The sequence below is a fragment of the Haematobia irritans genome, chromosome 1, assembly GCF_050003625.1.
Source record: "Haematobia irritans isolate KBUSLIRL chromosome 1, ASM5000362v1, whole genome shotgun sequence".
Taxonomy (NCBI): Eukaryota; Metazoa; Arthropoda; class Insecta; order Diptera; family Muscidae; genus Haematobia; species Haematobia irritans.
In genome coordinates, this window is record NC_134397.1 from 95,323,306 (window position 1) to 95,346,803 (window position 23,498).

General features: G+C 34.7%; 1 protein-coding gene across 9 annotated transcripts in view; it reads right to left on the reverse strand.

Moving 5' to 3' along the window:
* The window catches only part of fru (sex determination protein fruitless), a 1,011,467-nt gene that overhangs the window by 481,473 nt on the left and 506,496 nt on the right, over positions 1-23,498 (reverse strand). The window contains exon 1 of one of the 9 annotated variants that reach the window (XM_075291184.1): positions 12,220-12,337. The exons of the other annotated variants lie outside the window; for them this stretch is intronic. The gene's annotated coding sequence lies outside the window, so the exon portion shown is untranslated. Of the gene's footprint in view, positions 1-12,219; positions 12,338-23,498 lie in introns of those variants that run through there. 9 annotated transcript variants of the gene reach the window in all.

Below are 23,498 nucleotides of genomic sequence, written 5' to 3' on the forward strand. Positions count from 1 at the left end.
GATTAGAAGTTTAGGAAAATTACAGTCCTTTTTACAACTTTTCGACTAAGCAGTGGCGATTTTACAAGGAAAATGTTGGTATTTTTACCATTTTTGTCGAAATCAGAAAAACATATATATGGGAGCTATATCTAAATCTGAACCGATTTCAACCAAATTTGGCACGCATAGCTACAATGCTAATTCTCCTCCCTGTGCTAAATTTCAACTAAATCGGAGTTAAAAATTGGCCTCTGTGGTCGTATGAGTGTAAATCGGGCGAAAGATATATATGGGAGCTATATCTAAATCTGAACCGATTTCAACCAAATTTGACACGCATAGCCATAATGCTAATTCTACTCCTTGTGCAAAATTTCAATTAAATCGGAGTAAAAGATTGGCCACTGTGGTCATATTAGTGTAAATCGGGCGAACGATATATATGGGAGCTATATCTAAATCTGAACCGATTTCAATAAAATTTGGCACACTTGACTACACTACTAATTGTACTCCTAGTGCAAAATTTCAACCAAATTGGGGTAAAACTCTGGCTTCTGGGACCGTATTAGTGCATATCGGACGAAAGATATATATGGGAGCTATATCTAAATCTGAACCGATTTCTTCCAAAATCAATAGGTATCTATTCTGAGCCAAAACACATACTTGTGCCAAATTTGAAGTCGATTGGACTAAAACTGCGACCTAGACTTTGATTACAAAATGTGTTCACGGACAGACGGACATCGCTATATCGACTCAAGAGCCCACCCTGAGCATTTTTGCCAAAGACACCATGTGTCTATCTCGTCTCCTTCTGGGTGTTGCAAACATATGCACTAACTTATAATACCCTGTTCCACAGTGTGGCACAGGGTATAAACCAATAGTCTCTGTTTATGTCCTTAGCTGAAGCATAAATTCCGACCTCACCTTTTACACATAGTTAGTAAGTGCATATGACTTTCATCGAATCTTCAAACCACGAGAGCTCTGCTCTTGACATTTGTATGGATTTGCAGTTCTATGATAATAAAAGAGTTTCTTTCTTAATTTAGATATTCGTTGAAAAAAAAAAATACTCCTCTGGTAAATCCAGTATCCTAATCATATCCATTGATTGTTGGCGAAATATTTCTTGGACGTAGAGATACTCATTGTGGCACTTGCTACTACTGTTGCTCTAATCCTTGACCGTTGTTGTGCAAATGATTGCCAGTGCGATAAAATTGATATGAAGGCTGTATCCAATGAACAGATGCATATTCCTTGCAATATTATCTTTATTGGAATGAATCTCTTATAGTTATTGGAAGAAATATCATAGTTGGTTTATTGCTAACGTCTTCCTCTAGAAATCTTAGTAACATATGAAGAGAGAAAGAGAGAGTGAGTATTAAAAAAAACGGATTTTGAAAGAAAACTGAATTTGTTTAATTAACTCCGACATTTCATGCTAATATTCTAGCATTTTAGGTTCCTCTACATATTGAAAGAGGATTTATTAGCATTCAACCAAATTCAACATGCAATACATTGCCAACTTAAACATTTTTGTCACAAAAAATTTAAACTCTAAAATCTAATAGTTAAGCGTTAAGATTCCTGAGAATAAAGGACGAACAAGTAAGTATCTGACCAATCAATGTAGTTTTTTCAAACAATACCAGAGGTAGCAGAGATGTAATGTTCCAACAAATGGTGGTATAAGTATACACGCAGACAAACAATCTGCAATCGAATTCTGTGTTCCTCAACTTCAAAACGGCGGTTTATCACTCAATGATATGACAGATAATTTGACTATACATACTGGAAGTGCCATATTTTATAGATAGTTCAAATTAACGTAGTATTACAATATTTCACATTTATTACAAAAACAACATCCAAATACTTTGAAATCAGTTTAATCCCACAAAGACAAAACGATTTAATTTGTTCGCGATATACAGCCGGACTTATGCCGCAATGATTGTTTGTGAATTTTTTTGATAAAAAATCCATCCAGTATCGTTCCACAACCACGGCATTCGCCTGATTTAGTTCGATGATGCTGTTCAGCAAACTCAAGCGATGGCTAGCATGTCTGGCTTGCATAGAAAGTGTCATGGATTCAATCCCACTTTCGAAAATTTTTAGGCGGTGGATTATTATGCTCTAAATGGTTTGACCATTCTGATACGGCTATAAAAAATGAGGACCCTTATTGACTCATTGATAAAAACAGAAGTTCATCATGTGTGGTATAACCATGGTCTGAATATTTCATGTGCGAATAAAATAACGGTCTGCCACTATACCTAAAGACAGCTGGGGGAAAACCGTCTAGAGTTAATTGAAGATATTACACCAGTATCGCTACACGCTTTAACGGCTATTTCGGAAATCTACGTTAAAAAACGATTTCGAGGAAAAGAAAAAACAAATTAAAACAAAGTGTTAATATTAACTGGCCAAAGTAGTAATTGCTTGTTTTAGTAGAAATCCATATTTTTGGTTTATTTGACTTATGCACTAGATAGGGTCACGAAAAAAGTTGATGCGTTCCCCCCCAATTTTGTAGCATATTCGAAGACAATTTCAGAACACCAAAACTTTTTTTCGTGCACCCTTAGGGTGCCACCCTACGACCCCCCGAAATACAATTTATTGTGCTGTGTCGTCATTTGAAGCCCGATCGAAATGAAATGCATTGGTCATTTTTGACTCCGACGTCAAATTTGATTTTTAATTTTTTTATTTCGCTTCGTATACCCCTATGATGCCCATTTCTGATAACCATTATAAAGATCTTAACAAAATATGAAACTTTTGCTTTTGAAGTATTTACTTATATTCATAAACAAAAAAGTTACAGAGATTTTAAAAAGTCAATAGGTCACAAAAATATGGACAGACTTAAAAAATCATGTAGCGAATGTGATTGTTAGAATTTTAAAACAGTAGGCTCTCAAATTGTTCTAGCAAAAACACATGCACTTTGCATAACGCAGAAAATGCCGTAGTGCAAACAACGAGTATATATACAAAGGTACCGTTAGAAATTTACGGATAAACAGGTTTTGTGCTCTAAATGCCTTATAAATTAATTTCGTAGATGTGAATAACGATGTGCATGTGGTTTCGATCGGACATCATAACAACACAGCAAAAACTACTGGGGGGTGACCGCATCAACTTTTTTTTCCTTTAGGTCGTGACCCTATCTAATATGCACCCCAAGAAAGTGGTGAACCCACCATGAAAGAAAATCTAGATTTATTTTATAGAAGATATATTCCAAAAGTTCTTCCTTTCTGGTGCGATTCCGATGATCAAAATGAAACAGGTTCCTACACTGTTAGAAAAATATGTTTTTCAAATGTTCCGATATAAGCAAAATGTGTTTCGGGCAGAAATTTTTAAAAACAAAAATGTAATGTTCCTAAACTAACATAGCATTAAATGTTTGGGACACATATATTAATATGTTAGAATATATTATGTTGGGGACATGAATGTTTCATAAAAATAATATGTGTGAATGTAAACATATATAAATTTACAAATTTCGAGTAAACATATAGTTATATGTTGTGATATTTTATTCAGAGAGAGAGAGAGAGAGAGAGAGAACATAGAGAAATAAATAGAGATGAAAACCGGGAGGGTTGACGAAAGATAACACAGCGAGAGAATTTGGCTATGCGCTTAGCATGTTAATAAGGCTTCGCCAAAAATTTGTAATATATAATATCGTACGTTTTTTGGCAATTTTTGGAATATATGTAAAAACAAGTAAGGAAAGTCTAATGTCGGGCGGGCCGACTTTATTATACCCTGCACCACTTTGTAAATTCACATTTTCGATACTATATCAAATCCGTCAAATGTGTTGGGTGCTATATATAAAGGTTTTTGTCCCAAATACATAAGTTAAATCTGACTCCATCTGAACAAAATTTATAATCTATAGACTTAAAATTCAAGTCGGCCCTGGGACGGTACACTATGCCATTAAAAAAAATATTGGAAACATTTTAATCTGAACCAATTTTGAGGCAACTTCGCAAAAGTGTATTTATGATTTATCGGTCGATAGATATGTATTAGAAATAAAGGAAAATTTTAGTAATTTTTACAAGTTTTCGACTAAGCAGTGCGATTTTGGCCATTTTTGCCCAAATCGGAAAAACACATATATGGAAGCTATATAGAAATCTGAACCGATTTCAACCACATTTGACATGCATATTTAGTATTTTAATTCTATTCCCTGTGCAAAATTTCGCATAAATCGGACTACAACTTTCACCTCTGTGGTCATATGACGGAAAATTGGGCGAAAGATATATATGGGAGCTATATCTAAATCTGAACCGATTTCAATAAAATTTAGCACACTTGACTACACTATTAATTGTACTCCTAGTGCAAAATTTCAATCAAGTTGGGCGAAAACTCTGGCTTCTGGGGCCATATATGTCCATATCGGGCGAAAGATATATATGAGAGCTATATCTCAATCTGAACCGATTTCAACCAAATTAGGCACACCTGACTCTGGCTTCTGGGTCCATATAAGTCCATATCGGGCGAAAGATATATATGGGAGCTATATCTAAATCTGAACCGATTTCTTCCAAAATGAATAGGGTTCTATTCTGACCCAAAACAGGAACTTGTGCCAAATTTGAAGGCGATTGGACTTAAACTGCGACCTAGACTTTGATCACAAAAATGTGTTCACAGACAGACGGACGGACATGGCTAGATCGTCTCAGGGACCCACCCTGAGCATTATTGCCAAAGACACCATGTCTATCTCGTCTCCTTCTGGGTGTTGCAAACATATGCACTAACTTATAATACCCTGTTCCACAGTGTGGCGAAGGGCATAATAAATGTAAAAAAATTTGGTGTTCGGTCGGAGCAGGGATTGAAGCCACGTCCCTTTGCTTGCAAGGCAGACATGCTAACCAATGCTCCACGTGACCAACAAATTTATGTTTCTGTTAAACAATGTTTTGTTTGCATCGGCTCATGGGCGACGCAAACTATGCTATATAAATACAACTTATAACGATAATTGTCTACTGAGGACAATAGTGTGTTGGCTTACAAACTGTATGGTCCTCGGATCGATTCTCCGTTCAGACCAAAGGTAAAATTTAAAAACTTATAAAATTGAATAATTTCTTCAACATTGTTTCGATGGCCTCATTCCGGAGTACGCTAAGTCGACTTAGCATGTTTTGATGGAGTTCGCTGTTTTTTATTCGGATTGAATTGCATCCTGTTAAAATTTGGAATTTATTGGACCCTTCTATCAAAAGTTATGGTTAATATTGTACTTAGCCTGTGATTAAAGTTTTAAAAAATGTCCAATCCAAAAAGAGCAAAAATCTTTGTTCGGTCTAAAGTGGTCTAAGTCATTTTTAGCCATGTTCTATTATCACTTTTTTAAGTTCATACAAGCTAAAAAAACAATTTATAAAACAAAATGATCTTAAGACCGAAAATAAGGGAATTTCTATCTTAAACGGGGTTTGAGAAATTTCAAAAAACAAAACTTTGAACTTGTTTCCTGTAAAATTCACTTTTTAGACTTAGCGCACTTTGGAATGTAGACATCGGTTTTTATTACAGAAAAAGGTGCTAAGAACTAAAAAACCTCGTGGAAATGAGGGAATATACAATTAGGCAGAAATTAATTTTTTTTGATCACAATCTTCTTTAGGAGAAAATTATTCCAAGCATATAATATTTTTGAGCTCAAAATGCTTCCAAACATATAATATGTTCACATAAAACAAACATATTTATGTTTCGGCAGTATCCAATAATATATGTGCTTCCTGCAAAATATGTTTGGAACATATGTTAGAGAAGCACTTTTTTTTGAGGGTGTAGGTGTTTGTCCTAGTCAGGTTCATGAGGACCTGTCTGTTGTCCCAGGGCGTGTTCTCTGGAATGATTGCATGTCGTGTCCTAAAGTGTAAATTTACCATGTTAATAACAAACCCATGTTAAAATAACTGGGAGTGGGCCATCCACATCAAAGGCTAGTCCTATACCGGTCCAAGGGTTGATCCCTTTTCCCATAAGAATAAATTGTCTATAGAAATTCTCCTTGACATTTTTCTGAGGGTGCGTGTTCATTATCTATTATAACCTCTTTCCAAGCTCTCATTTAAAGAGTACCACCACACACTGCCAACTCGATGACTGGGATGATCCGAAACAGGGATCCATAGACTCCTCCTAAAGTTTGATTTACAAGTACTCACTTAGGGCCATTGCAAACTTCTCTAGGTTAAACTTCCCGATTACCCCGCACTAAGCCATACCTGATTGGCATGTTCATGCATAAATTACAAACCTGTTGCTGCGCTCAACCTAATCTAACTAAACGTTGCCAACAATTGGGATGCAAATTACGAATGCCAACTTTAAGAAGGTTACTTGATACGGTTGCCATTCTTCGCTTCTGATAAAGATGGCCTCTGGTGAATGGAGCTATTATTTGGTGAACAAAAACAAGAACACCATTTATTGCGACCGGGAATTGGGAATCCGTACAGCAGAAGACAACAACAATTACGATTGTTTGCATACCAAATAGTAAAGCAAGAACAAAAAAAAAAAAACACCAAAAAACTGAAAAAAAGACTCGATATCACAACCGCAACTCGTCAAGTGGACCCAATGCTGGAGTTGCTGCTGTAAGCAATGTTTTGTGCCACATGAACTGCGGTTACTTAGGAGGTGGTGCCACTTATGCAATTGTCCATCTGCCATTCGATATTGCTGTACATTGTCGACATGTAGTTCGGTTATGTTGAGCGTCTCGCATACACCACCCCCACCGCTGATGACATCAGTGTTCGGAGCAAACATTAACAACAATTTGGCGCTGATAGATTAGGTGCTACTTCCAAGTCCTATTGAGGAGGCAGTGAGACTGCCATTGGCATTAACAGCTTCAACAGCGGCACTTTGCCCAATTAATGTAACAAAATTATCCGATGTTCTAGTCGGGGTAGTGTGGCTTGGGGAGGTTGTATGCCGCTATTTAGATTGCCCAAATGAGTGGGGAAGACAAAATCACTACGGAAGCTTGTAAATGGAGGGCATGTGGCAGCTGAATTGCCCTGTGTTGCTACTATGACGACAGAGCATCTAACACCAATGAGTGGTGTCAGGAAGGATTGAAAGCGGCATTATGTGTGTTTTTGTTGGCAAAACAGCCATCGAAATAATGGCTTTGTTTTCCGAATGGAATTCACCAACAATTGCGTTTGCAGTATAGTCAATGTTGCCATGTTTGTCGAATTGTGGGTATTTTCTGCGAAGAATAGAAACAAGAATTTTTGAATCCCATAAAAACCCAGTAAAAGGTTTCTCCAATTTCTTCAACAAATCTATGACATCCCAACAAAAAAAGAGCTTCCAAAAAAGCAGTTTGGATCTCCAACATGTGATCCAGAAGTAGTGCAAGCTTGGATCACCTCCAATGAATTTTGCATGGGCTTGTCATAGAACCGAATATTATTTATTTATTTATTTTTTTACGAATATTTTTTATTACACTTTTATATTTTAACTATATATTTTGTTTTGTTTTTTTTTTTTTTTGAGAAACGTTTTCGCTCCGACAGAAGATTGAACCTATGTTTGTGGCACAATAATAGAACGCATGAGCACACTCAGCCACCAACGTCATTGAATACGAAACGTCAATTAAAATGTTTGTCATATGATCGTAATATGACATCACGGCATAATACTTTAACTACTTCTCCAGATGCACCAGGGAAAGGTTCAAAACCCCATATAGTTAACATTTTTAATTTTATTTTTATTGTTTTTTTCTCCTTTTGCGACATTTAATTTCTCTTTAAACCGCAAATTAGCATAATTAATAATAAGATAATAGAATCGAAATTGATGGGGGATCCCGGGATATTATTAAAAAGAAATGTTTGTGGAACAATTTCCATTGTTTGCTGGGATACTGAATGCCGGCTCCCAACAGATCTTGAGAAATATTGTCATATGTCACATAAGTAGATTTATAATCTAATAATAGTTTCAATCAATAGAACCAAATTAATTAATATTTTACTAGAGCGATAAAAAGGTGTGTTCTTATTGCGAGAGGTTTTTTGAATCCTTACACTGAAAGGAAAATGTACGTCATGAGAAAGAATTTTTACGTCCCAGTGACGAATTTTTCGTCAAAAATGAGCTAACGTAACATTTCATCCCGGTGATGAATTTTTCGTCATGGCGATGAATTGTTATTCATCGCTGTGATGAACATATTGAGATCCCATAGATTACTATATTACGTCCAGGTGATGAAAGTATTTCATCTATACGATTATATTTTTCGTATCTGCGATTATTCTCTTTCATCCATGCGATGATGAAATTCTTCAAAAGTATGATTCTCCTTCGTCGTCTTTACAAAGGTCTCCGTATACGGCGGCTGAGCTTACTTCAATTAGGATGCCTGAGTCCTCATTGCGACTAGTTTTTGGAATCACCATTGTGCCACATATTACAAAAGAAAGGAGATAACTACAATTTAATGTGCTTTCTGTAAATATACTTTTTCTTTTTAGCTCGAGGTAATGCTACAAAGAAATACTTCCCCCATAAGGCAATCCTTTTTAATTATAATTCCAATTACAAGTATTTAACAATTTTTGAAATGAGTTATCACCAAGATTACCTAGTGGATATGAAGCAACCAGATGCAGCGCGGTTGCGTTGTACTTATTAGTAGGGCGTTGTTCGACAAGCGTTCCATTGACAAGCTTGGTATTATTTATTCTACAGGCTACAAATGCTTTCTGATATTGATAGGTAATATAAGAATATTCAGCGATTATAGCATATACGTGGGAGAAGCTTTCATATCTAGAACCGCTTGATGTAATATTGCACATTTTATCTCTAGATGTTAGAGGCAAAAAAAAACAAGAAAAACACAGGAGGGAGAACTGAAAATGGCCTGTAGTGAAATTCCCAGATATATCCCTATATGCCCAGAAAAAAAACACAGAACAGATTTTACATATAATGGCCACAATGATTACAACATGAAAATATACTCCTTCCTGGCACATGGCAGTTAAGCCCCAAATACAAGCTTCTACTTCAGAATAAGTAGTTCTCAATTTCCATTCATAGCCTGGATTTCAGCTGCAGCACCAACAGCGACGATCCATCCGACAGTTAACATGAGGCTGTCAATTGTCTTGATTGTTTATTTGAACGGTTTTTGGTTTGCCAGCAAAAATGTGTGGCAAATGTTGGTTTGATGGAGGACCTCGAAGATGGTGCAGCTCACTTGAAATCTCATTTCGAAACACGAACACTCAGCAGCTCAGAGTGCTGCTGCTGCTGGTATTGTGTGGCAGTTGCAGTTGCACTTGCGGATATCTTTAAATTACAATAATCATTGTATCAACGGCAACAAATTGCCTCGCATCAGTGTGTTGATCTGGAATAAACACAGCGTTCTTTCGTAGGTTCATTATCTGCATCTCTGTGGAAATTACGTTTAAATATTCATTTGCAATTTAAATCTTAAGAAGAGTAACGGAAATGATTGAAAGTTTATAAATATATCAGATGTATTCCATATTTAAAACTACACACGAATCAGATGTATTCCATATTTAAAACTACACAAGCGATATGATTTGTATATATTTCTCAATAAGTCGTCGTTTTACAATGGTAAAATGACAGCAACTATTTATGGGCGAAATCAAATCCTGACAATGATAGGGTCAAAAAATATCGTAAGAATTCCGGAAAAAGTATCGCCAAAGAAGTAATAATTTAAATTTCTTGGTGGTCCTGAAAAACGTTAACTCAAGCAGTTTGCTAATGTTTTTGGTTGGTTCAACAGAAGAAAATAATCGAGTGGGTTCAACGGTAGAAAAGTGGAAGTGTAATAGGTACTTTTAGTTAATGTCGTATCATAATGGACTGAATAGTCTAAGTGAGCCTGAATCATATCGGGCTGCCACTTTAACCTAACTTATGTGTACAAGTGCTCGTATTATTAGATTAACCTAACCTAACCTAACCTAACCTAATCTACATCAGAAAAGACATATGATCACTTGTAGCATGTTTCAAGAACACAATATTTTTTTTTTTGGATGGGGAATAAAGGGTGATACGGTCAAAATTTGGTCAAGGAAAACGCGTGTAAATCGGTGAAATCTTTTATTTAAAAAATCAAATTAAATTTCTTTTTCAAGTTCAATTAGTATAAAATTCAGGAAAAATATTCAGTTAGGCTTTCGCTTTTACAAATCCGAATTGCCGGGCCTCACGCTTGACACCTGCCATCAGATTTTGTACAGCCACCTAGTCCACCTTCATCGCCGCAGAAAACCAGTTTGCCTTCAACTGCTGCTCGTCCTTAGCAATTTTTTTGGTCTTCTTTAGGTTCCGCTTGACAATAGCCCAGTATTTCTCAATTGGGCGGAGCTCTGGCGTGTTGGGAGGGTTCTTGTCCTTGGGAACCACCTGCACGTTGTTGGCGGTGTACCACTCCATGGCCTTTTTACCGTAATGCCCAGATGCCAAATCCGGCCAAAACAGTACGGAACAACCGTGTTTCTTCAGGAAAGGCAGCAGACGTTTATTCAAACACTCTTTCACGTAAATTTCTTGGTTGACAGTCCCGGAAGCTATGAAAATGCTGCTTTTCAAGCCATAGGTACAGATGGCTTGCCAAACCAGATATTTCTTTGCGAACTTTGACAGTTTTATGTGGTTGAAAATATCTGCTACCTTTCCCCTTCCTTTTGCCGTATAAAACTCCTGTCCCGGAAACTGCTTGTAGTCGGCTTTGACGTAGGTTTCGTCGTCCATTACCACGCAGTCAAACTTCGTCAGCATCGTCGTATACAGCCTCTGGGATCGCGCTTTGGCCGTCGTATTTTGTTTATCATCGCGATTTGGAGTCACTACCTTCTTGTATGTCGATAGTCCGGCTCGTTTTTTGGCTCGATGCACGGTTGTAGACGATACACCCAGCTTATTTGCGGCATCTCGGAGAGAGAGGTTAGGGTTTCCCTTGAAACTACCGGCAACTCTCTTTGTCGTCTCAGCGGCTTCCGGTTTTCGATTTCCCCCCGATCCAGACTTCCTGGCTGTCGACAAACGTTCCCCAAACACTTTAATTACATTGGTAACGGTTGATTTGGCAACTTTTATCGATTTTGCCAGCTTTGCGTGCGAGTAGCTCGGATTTTCGCGATGCGCGAGCAAAATTTTGATACGCTGCTCTTCTTGCTTGGACGGCATTTTGACAACTGAAGAATGAGTTCCAAAATCAAAACAGGAGCAACATTCTACACACACACACCTTCAAAATGAGGGGTGTTCAGGTTTTTTAAATGCAAAATTGAAAGAAATACGTCAAGTTTATATTGACCAAATTTTGACCGTATCACCCTTTATGTAACATTTTTGTAGCATTTTGTTTACTCGCCAAACATAAAATTATGCAAATACATAATTTCCGATAAGAAAAAAACATCCAATAATAACATTTGCTGTTGAAACAGGCTTGGGGTGGTCAGAGACTGAGGCCTAGGTGCTTAGAGACTGAGGCCGCCAGTTTTTGCAGAATATAATAAAAATTTTACAAAATAAAGACAAAGGTACTATTTTGTCATTACTTAGTCAAAATATTGCTTAATTAATAAAATGAAGTTGACCCAGCTTTCTCCGCGGTGGTTAATACTCAAGTTTTGTCATAGGCATAGGCCAATTGATATGAGCCGACTTACTTGCCGGAGTCGTCGACTAGGTAAAAATTGCCGTCGGCTGCTAAATTCGGCTATGCGACTCGGCGGCTTCCTTCTCTCTGCTCAATAGGCAACACAAGGTAATTGAGAAGATACGATTAGGTGCATTTCGAGATATTTCCGCCAACTAGAGAAAATTATATCAGCTATGTTATAAGGCCTCTGTCTTCGAGGGTACAAACTTATTACCATCCGCCGCTGTTACAAATGAATTGGATTCATTATTTGGGATTTGAAGAAAAACTTGGCAAAATTGATGCCAAAGATTTGTCTGCTGCAGCCAAAATAATCGATGCAACTTTGGGGTCGTTTCATTGCATGTTTTTTTCGGACCCTCCTGGCGTAAGAAATTTTGAAAAATCTATATGGTAAAATTAAATGAAGTGCCAAGTCTAACTGAACTTACCTTAACGAATGAACCTGTAGTTCGAATTAGCAGTTGTGCGGATTTGTAGTTAAACTAAATCTTGTGTGAGTGACATTAATGCTTTTCACATTATTTCGATCACAATACTAAGAACAAATTATAAAATTGTGAAAATCGTAAAATCCTCAGATTGAATTCTTTCATGTACGATTTCTATGAAAGAAGCTGTATCTTCTCTTATATACTTCTCAAAAACAATTTGCAATTTTTTAAAACTTTTGTGCGAAAACATGAAAGTTACATTTTCAGGTTATACACAAACTTATCAATATTGGAAGTATACTGAGAAAAAAGAACAAATGCGTTCACAGTTTTAGAAATAACGAACCGGAAATATGTTTGTGTGAAGTTTTACGACATTATTTAAACGATTTTATTGGCAGATTCTCCAAGGAATTTCTTTTGTAAATTAAGGTTTAATATGCACTTTAGCGGCGGCGGATCTTTCATTTTCACGAATACAAGGCTCTTTTTTTTAACAGCATTCTAATAAAAGTTTCGATTAATACATCATACCCATACACTTAAGATATTCTATACCGTATTTTATGATTTTTCTAACATGCGACAAACCTCTGACGAACGAACTAACAACACAAACTGATTCACTCGTAACTGAGAAATGTAAGATAGTCGAAATGGGGTAGGTGAGAAGCGTAATACCGAAATACAAAATCACCGTAAAATATGAATATACACTTGTAGGATGTCATGTTATGGTGAATGGTACCTCTGAACACACATTAGACTTGTCTGCAGTAGTTGCCAATGACCTTGGTCCCCCACCATCCGAGAAATACTTAAATGGGACCGAAACCATGTGTTAGAATACAAGCGAAGCAACAAGTAACTAAAAATCGACATCGACATTTTATGCGAAATAACCGAGATGAAATTCTTTTATATCAAAGAGTGTTGTCTGTTTTTATTTTTATTGGAATGGATGGGTAATTGGTAAAGTGTGCTACATTGCCTATTGAATATTTTGACAAAATATGATATGAATAAAAAAGTTTACTGGGATCCAAACATTTTAACCCCCCCCCCCCCCCCGTGTTATCGCAATGGACTGAATACACACAAAAAAAATTTTTTCTGATTCAATAACCAAATTAATTGATCCAATTAATTTTTTAATTGAATTGTCTTCAATCACGAAAATGATAGTATCAATCACAGTTTTAATTGGGTATAGAAAAAATTCTTGATTAAAAAATTAATTGATTTTTTCAGCAAATTTCAATTAATTTTTTAATTGATTCAATTAAAAATGTAATTGATGTTGATTGCAAAACTCAATTAATTTACTAATTAAAAAAGGTAACTATTTTGAATTACTTTCTGAATTGGCTTAGAGTTTTTATTTGAATTAGCAAAAGATTGCTTGAAATACATTTTTAATTAAAAATAAAAAAATCAGCACTTTTTTTAACTGAATTAGTCTTCCGAATTTGATTAAAAATTGTTAATTATAATTGTATCAATTAATTTTTTAAATTAATTGTATCAATTAATTTGTTAATTAAAAATTTTAAAATTTTCAATCAATGACTTAATTAACTTAATGTTTCTATCATGATTAAAAAGTTAATTGTATCAATTAATTTATTAATTGAAAAAAATTTTAACTTCAATTAACTTTTTAATTGGAAATATTTTGGTGATATTTTTTTTTGTGTAGTCTAAGTGAACCTGAAACTATGTCGGGCAGCCAATTTAAAAATTAAGAAAAATCCATTACTTGTTTTAATTGACTTAGACTTTCGAGGTTGATTAAAAAGTAAATTGTATCAATTAATTTTTTAATTAAAAATTTTAAAATGTTCAATCATAGACTTAATTAACTTAATGTTTCTATATTGATTAAAAAGTTAATTGTATTAATTAAATTATTAATTGAAACATTTTTATCTTCAATTTTTAACTGGAAATTTTTTTGGTAATATATTTTTCGGTGTAGGTCCTATAAAATTAGGATACACACTTCATTTACGGAATAGTCTTGCCTATTCATTTATTTTTGGAATATATTTACAAAGTCATTCGTTGGAAAATACGTTTTTAATTAAAAATTCAATTTCAAAGTAAAAACTCATTCCTTAATTTCAGAAAAAAAACTTACAAAAATGTGTATATAATGTCAAAAAACATAAAATAAAGTATATAATATCCTGAAAGAAAAATAATTTATTTTCAGAAATTTGCACTGAAAAACATATCACTAATATTATTTGAATAAAAAAATTAATTAAAATTAATAAAAATTCAATAAAAAATTAATTTATTCAATTATATTTTTTAACAAAAACGTATTTAGAATATTTATATTTATACACGTATTTATACACGGAATCCTTCCTACTTATATAATAGACTAAAATTTGCCAGATCATCTAGAGGAAAGAACCTCATACAAATGCCATTCCGTCGAATTTCATCACAAAAATTTTTTCTCGTACGATCAATCCGTCTTTGGAATCAACTACCAAATGTTATAGCAACGCACGGTGTTTTAAGAAAAAGCTTTTTTTCACATTTAGCTCAAGGTAGATAAATATTGTGTTTAGTCCATGTTATTAAATTGTTTGCATCTTTGGCTTCGTATTAATTTTAAATGTTAATTTTATTTTATTTATGTAGTCTAAATGATTGGCCAGATGTTGCAACAATAGGGCTGTTTTCTTTTTGCACTGGATAAGCTAACCAGTCACGGACTAAAAGAAAGCAGAGTACTCGTTTATCCAGGACATCTCCAAGAAATATGCAACACTGTCATCAGCTGTTTAAAAACAATCACAGAAAACAAGTGAAATCTTACATTTTTAATGTATGAAATGCTCAAATAGTTATAAATATGTACTGCTGCAATTATTTATGACACTGTATCACTTTCAATTTCATGTTTTTCGATCAATTAGTCACAATAAATTGCTATTGTGAGTCTAAAAAGCGTCACTTTATCAAAATGCAATCTGGCAACATCGACGCGACTTGCACTGATGAGATGTTCTGGATAGAACACCAGTGCAACGATGTTCTGGATAGCCCCTACAAGTGCTGCAACCAGTGCTAAACGAAAAAAGACCTAATATTAGAGTCCAATATAAGCGATCCTTAAATAATAAATATTGTCTCGAATATGCAAACTATAGCAATCTAATAAATTGAGTTTTCTATACATCTTTTCGTAGACCATGAAATAAAGAAAACATTAACAGATCTATTAAGACAAACAACATTGAACAGGCATTACTGATTTACGATTTTTCAGAGGGTTCGAATATAAATGATTTTAAATCTTTAATTCATATGCTAATTTACTTTTGTGGGTCAAATTGAAAAAAATAATTCAACTATGAAATGTTTGTTAGATCCATAAGCCTGGATCATTTCACAATCTAAAAATTCATATTGATTAAGAACAAAAAAATTTATGCAATTGGAAAAAATGTAACAAGGCTTATTTACAAGTCGCAATCATTGCTAAAGCCCCATTGTACACGTTAAAAATATCATACTTAGTGAGAATCCTAACAGGTACATCAGATCAGCTTAAAATTCAGAATGTGCAGTTACTATCTGTCTGTCTCTGACTGCCATTCAAAAATGGTTCATATTGGTCCATAATATGCTTCCTTATTAGGCTCCCTTTCTGACTCAGTTGGAGATATCAAACAAACATACGTTAAGATATTCCTCCAAATCCCTCAATCCAAGATAGCAAAGGAACGGTTGTTAACAATCTTGAAAGCCCTAAGGGTCATCCATATGAATCTACGCAATTTAAAAGTGGTTTCGGGTTTTGTACCGAAAATCATTTTATTTTGGTGGTTACGTTTTCCTCATACAAAAAATCAAGTTCTAAACATAAGTTTTCCTCCAAAACACGTCAATTTTGTGATGCAAACGCCCCTAATTTGGAATATGTTCTGACTGAACATACTCTTTTCAAAATATATGTCAAATTATTAAAATAAATTTCATAGAATAAGCGAATAAAAATAACTTAAAAAATATTTCCCTTTGCGATTACGGTATTTATTTGAACAAACGGTGCATATATTTGAATTTAGAGTGAATGGGAATTTCGAGTTTCTATGGCATCCGTCAAACTAAAATATCTCAACTCGGTGTGAACGGTGAAATGTTTTGGAAAAACGAATGAGGAAAACGAGTCAGTGGGAACATAGCATTAATCTATGTTCACTTTTACGACAAAAGCAAAACATCATTCATCTTCGTGAATAGGGTTGTTAACTTTCCCAGTTATTATGCGCAAACTTTTTTTATTATTAAGGAATCCCGCCAAAAAATTGATTAGCTTAATTCAATGTTATTAACAAAAGACAACAATGGAACATAAGAGTAAATTAAAAAGCATTTTCATATTGCTATCATACTTAATGAACAATTAGACCAACTCAACAATATGAAGAAAAGAAAAAAAATTATGAAAAAATAAATTAAAGAGCAATTTCATATCGCTGCATTACTCAGCAAACCATTTTATTATGATTAGATTAGGTATATTTTCGTAAACTTGCGTTAATCCTTTTGTTTTTCTTCGTTTTAAGTAACTTCTTAAAAATATATTAAGGCATCCAAATTTTTATCAGATAAACGCGATCTTGTCATATTATCGACGGACCATTTATCATTGTTTTTTTATTTTAAGGCCGGTACTCTGTTTGTTGGTGCGAAAAAAGTTCCCCCAATCATTGTTTCGCGTTGAAAAATTATAGTGTTGACAATATATTTTGAAGGAAAAAACGGCCATTTTGGAACTTTTTCGCGTTTATCTCACAACATAGCAAAATGTCACGAAATTATTACATATACATACGCAACTAGTGGCTCGATTTACTAATACTTAAATTGAAAAAGAAGAAGCAGAAGTTATTTTACAAATAACTTTGGATTTAAAAAATCTAATTTTACAATGCTGCATTTTATTTTTTGGAACATAGCAATTAATTCTTGTGATTCCATTCATTGCTACCCCGGTACTATACATGTTGGTTGAAGTGCTAATGCTTGTTTTGCAACATCAATTGCTGTGCTCCTTTTGTTAACATTTTGTTTTGTGTTTGTTATCCCGATGCCCAGTACAAATGAAACGATTGTAAAATATAACATAATTCACCAAATAAAGCTTTTATTTTGTTAACATTTGTGTTTAAATTTCATGTTTTTTCTTATAAATTCACAATAATCAGTGCAAATGGCGCCATGTTATGAAAATACTGACTGATCGATTTACGTCAATTTTTCAACACGAAAAAACAAAGTATAACAAATGGAAAAAATTTCGCTAGTTTTTCGCATTTTTGGTTTTGTATGGAGTTTCAACGCGAAAACCGAACAGAGTACCAGCCTTTATGTGGCACCAATTCCATTTTATTGTTCAAAGGAGAACCTTATCGTTTACTCCGATTTTTGATTTGAAATTTGAAATTGTGCTTTTTATAAAATATAAAAAATATAAATTAATAATAAATTCTTACTCAAGGTGTACCATAAATGTTTATTAATGTAATTTGTGGGGTATGAAATCTAAGGGCCGTTTACACTGAATGAAGACTCCAATTTATTAATAAATAATGCTAAAAAGCCGAAAAATCCCGGTTGACAGCCCTAATCTTGACTTGATTAACGTAAATGATATTAAACAGGTTAGCTGATAAGTCCCCGGTCTGACATATAGATGGCGTCGCTAGTATTAAATGCATTTTATTTTTATATAGTACCAACCTTCAAATGATTCGTGTCAAAATTTGACGTCTGTAAGTCAATTAGTTTGTGAGATAGAGCGTCTTTTGTGAAGCAACTTTTGTTATTGTGAAAAAAATGGAAAAAAAGGAATTTCGTGTTTTGATAAAATACTGTTTTCTGAAGGGGAAAAATACGGTGGAAGCAAAAACTTGGCTTGCTAATCAGTTTCCGGACTCTGCCCCAGGGAAATCAACAATAATTGATTGGTATGCAAAATTCAAGCGTTGTGAAATGAGCACGGAGAACGGTGAACACAGTGGACGCCGGAAAGAGGTGGTTACCAACGAAAACATCAAAAAAATCCACAAAATGATTTTGAATGACCGTAAAAAGAAGTTGATCGATATAGCATAGGCCTTAAATGGATGAAACATGGCTCCATCACTACACTCCTGGGTCGAATCGGCAGTCGGCTGAGTGGACAGCAACCGGTGAACCGTCTCCGAAGCGGGGAAAGACTCAAAAGTCCGCTGGCAAAGTAATGGCCTCTGTTTTGTTGGGATGCGCATTGAATAATTTTTATCGATTATCTTGAGAAGGGAAAACCCATCAACAGTGTCTATTATATGGCGTTATTGGAGCGTTTGAAGGTCGAAATCGCGGCAAAACGGCCCCATATGAAGAAGAACAAAGTGTTGTTCCGCCAAGACAACGCACCGTGCCACTAGTCATTGAGAACGATGGCAAAAATTCATGAATTGGGCTTCGAATTGCTTCCCCACCCACCGTATTCTCCAGATCTGGCCCCCAGCGACTTTTTCTTGTTCTCAGACCCCAAAAGGATGCTCGCAGGAAAAAAAATTGGCTGAGGACTATTTTGAAGCAAAACCGAAGGAGTACTACCAAAATGGTATCAAAAAATTGGAAGGTCGGTATAATCGTTGTATCGCTCTTGAAGGGAACTATGTTGAATAATAAAAACGAATTTTGACAAAAAGAATATGTTTTTTTTTTTGTTAGACCGGGGACTTATCAGCCAACCTGTTATAATACTATACAGGCAGTATTTTAAAAATGTACACTCTGTACACATAAAATGGAGCATTTTTCCAGAAAAGAAAACACCATTATTCATCAGTGCATTGTATAAAAATTTATTTATTTATTACTTAATTTATTATAATAAGAAATTATAATAAACTTATTTATAGGGGCACTAGCAACTAGAGGCTATCGGCCTCCTTTTCATTTTTATCGAAATATGAGAAATCATTGTACAAAGAGTAGTGTAATAAAATATTTTCTGTGGTAATTAGTGAAACAGATGTTTCATAAAAATGAAGAAATCCGGTCAACCGATTTTCATAAACCGGTTTTTGTAACACCGATTAACCGGTATCTGTCCTAGTGATATTCTTATCTTCCTCTCTAAAATAAACCAAAAAGGAAACTTTCCCCTAGTCTATCATAAGAAAAACATATAGTTGATACCTTTTTGTTTGCTGTGTATATCACGTGTTCTCAGACGAAATCACTTTACTTGGCACCCCACTTCTTATGGCTGCAGTCAAAGTTTTTGCCATTGACAGAAATGCAATTCAAATGAATGCAGAAAAATTACTATAAATGATGTATAAATAATGGCTTATATTTGATTGCTGAAACTTAGAATGGTATTGTGTTGACATTTTCACTGTCTGCCTTTTTGCTGTCATTTCCTCTGCGCTTTTTGCGAACGTGTATAGATGAAGAACCTGGAACAGATGTCATTCTTATTGATTCCTAGAAACGCGTGCTGTTATTTATGTTTGTTACTGTAAAATGTCTTAATATCAGCATACAGGAATAACGTGTCCTTAGACAGTTTATATCTGTATGGGGTTTTAAATGTTTTTTTTATATATATTAAAAACTAAGCAAAGAAATAGTTATGAATGATGTAAAAGATTCTAAGAAATTTATTGATTCCTGCGATTAAGGCCCTTGAGAATTTAAGAGCAATTAAACTAAAACTTTATTTATATATCATACACACTACACTGAATCAGTCCAGTTCTTGATTGGATCAATTAACAGTTTACTTGCCTTGGCTTGACTGATATTATCATTCACGTGACAACAATATCTATATAATAGTATATAGCATCAATTAATTTTGTAAGTGTAGAAAAAAAATTTTTTTCTGTGATTGTCAACTATCAATAAAGTTTAAATAAATATTAAGTTATTTATTTATAACTAATTTATATCAAATACAAAATTAGTATAAAATAGAAATAGAGAAAGCATTGGCAACTGAGGCCATCAGCTCAATTATGGTATTATTATTTATTATTGCTATTTATTATTATTTTTATACCCTCCATCATAGGATGGGGGTATATTAACTTTGTCATTCCGTTTGTAACACATCGAAATATTGCTCTAAGACCCCATAAAGTATATATATTCTGGGTCGTGGTGAAATTCTGAGTCGATCTAAGCATGTCCGTCCGTCCGTCTGTTGAAATCACGCTAACTTCCGAACGAAACAAGCTATCGACTTGAAACTTGGCACAAGTAGTTGTTATCGATGTAGGTCGGATGGTATTGAAAATGGGCCATATCGGTCCACTTTTACGTATAGCCCCCATATAAAGGGACCCACAGATTTGGCTTGTGGAGCCTCTAACAGAACCATATTTCATCCGATCCGGCTGAAATTTGGTATATGGTGTTGGTATATGGTCTCTAACAATCATGCAAAAATTGGTCCACATCGGTCCATAATTATATATAGCCCCCATATAAACCGATCCCCAGATTTGGCTTGTGGAGCCTCTATGAGAAGCATAATTCATCCGATCCGGCTGAAATTTGGTATATGGTGTTGGTATATGGTCTCTAACAATCATGCAAAACTTGGTCCACATCGGTCCATAATTATATATAGCCCCCATATTAACCGATCCCCAGATTTGGCTTGCGGAGCCTCAAAGAGAAGCAAATTTCATCCGATCCGGCTGAAATTTGGTACATGATGTTGGTATATGGTCTCTAACAACCATGCAAAAATTGGTCCATATCGGTCCTTAATTATATATAGCTCCCATATAAACCGATCCCCAGATTTGGCTTGTGGAGCCTCTAAGAGAAGCATATTTCATCCGATCCGGCTGAAATTTGGTACATGGTGTTGGTATATGGTCTCTAACAATCATTCAAAAATTGGTCCACATCGGTCCATAATTATATATAGCCCCCATATAAACCGATCCCCAGATTTGGCTTGCGGAGCCTCAAAGAGAAGCAAATTTCATCCGATCCGGCTGAAATTTGGTACATGATGATGGTATATGGTCTCTAACAACCATGCAAAAATTGGTCCACATCGGTTCATAATTATATATAGACCCCATATAAACCGATCTCCAGATTTTGTTTGCGAAGCCTCAAAGAGAAGCAAATTGCATCCGATCCGGCTGAAATTTGTTACGTGGTATTGGTATATGGTCTCTAACAACCGTGCAAAAATTGGTCCACATCGGTCCATAATTATATATAGCGCCCATATAAACCGATCCCCAGATTTGGGTTGCGAAGCTTCAAAGAGAAGCAAATTTCATCCGATCCGCCTGAAATTTGGTACATGATATTGCTATATGGTCTCTAACAACCATGCAAAAATTGGTCCACATCGGTTCATAATTATATATAGCCCCCATATAAGCCGATCCCCAGATTTGGCTTGCGAAGTCTCCAAGAGAAGCAAATTTCATCCAATCTGGTTGTAATTTTGAACATGGTGTTAGTATATGATCTTTAACAACCGTGCCAGAATTGGTCCATATCGGTCCATAATTATATATAGCCCCCATATAAAACTTTCTCCAGATTTGACCTCCGGAGCCTCTTGGAGGAGCAAAATTCATCAGATCCGGTTCAAATTAGGAACGTGGTGTTAGTATATGGTCGCTAACAACCATACCAAAATTGGTCCAATCACACAAAAATTGGTCCATATCGGTTCATAATCATGGTTGCCACTAGAGCCAAAAATAACCTACCAAAATTTTATTTATATAGAAAATTTTGTAAAAATTTTGAGAAAGATTTTCAAAATTTTATTTCTATAGAAAATTTTGTTCAAATTTTATTCGGTTCATAATCATGGTTGCCACTCGAGCCAAAAATAATCTACCAAGATTTTATTTCTATACAATATTTTGTCAAAAGTTTATTTCTATAGAAAATTTTGTCAAAATTTTTATTTTTATAGAAAATTTTGTGAAAATTTTGTTAAAATTTTATTTCTGTAGAAAATTTTGTCAAAATGTTATGTCTACTTTGTCAAACTGAATTATATACGTATTGGATCGATCTTTTTTGATTTAATATATACCACGTATGGACTTACATACAATTTAGAAGATGGTGTTAGGAGGTTTTAAGATACCTTGCCATCGGCAAGCGTTACCGCAACTTAAGTAATTCGATTGTGGATGGCAGTGTTTAGAAGAAATTTCTACGCAATCCATGATGGAGGGTACATAAGCTTCGGCCTGGCCGAACTTACGGCCGTATATACTTGTTTCTTCTCGAATAGATGGTAATATTCGCTAAGGTATTTATCAGTTAATAACACAGTTTGTGCGCAACTTGCAATTTGCCTCGCATATTGATAGAAATGTGATTTTACCCATAGTTGTAGACCGATGGGTCATTCACAACCCTCAATAATTTCCTTTACACGATAACCTAAAACTATGCCCGCTGCCGGTGACACCGAAATTTCTACATGTGATTTGTGTTTTTTTTTTCATGCCGACTTTTCCCCTTTTTGGGATGGCAAAATGCTAATACATTATTACTAAATTGGCTTACTTTAGTGTGGGGCTATTTTGGTCGTTTAAGATCGACGAAAAATTACAGGAAATTGATATTAGGAAATCACAACTTGGAAATTTTCATGAACGAATTGAAAATCGAATTTTTACTAAACTTTGTCCAGACAAAAAATGAAGTCGCTTTTTTAAATTCAAATTCGACTATTTTTATATTTTTTAGAAAATTCACCTTAATCGATTAATCGAGCTACATGTAGACAGTGTTACCTATATTATTCTTACTCTTGTCCTCAAATTATGACTCTTATGACCAATTTAAATTAAAGTTCCTCAGAAAAGTTCTACATACTGCAGGATAAAATTGGTTGGTAGAACAATATTATCAATATGATCACTTCTATAATTATGTGTTATATTGTCCAAATCAGTGATGAGTCCTCACAAAATGATTTAACAATTCTAGAAGAAATTATTAGCCAAGGTTAAAGTAAAAGCGCGATTTATTGTCAGGCTCACTTTGACTATTCAGTCCATTGTGATAAATTCTTAGTCAAGCTGAGTATAATTGAAAATTAGAGCTTGAGCACTCAAAATAAAATCCTGTGTCCGTTGCTAGTCCAAATACAGCAGTTACACACTTTTTTTGCTGTTTTATTTTTTTTTTATTTGCCGATTCGCTGTTCTTTTTATACCCTTCACCACTACTGTGGTACAGGGTAT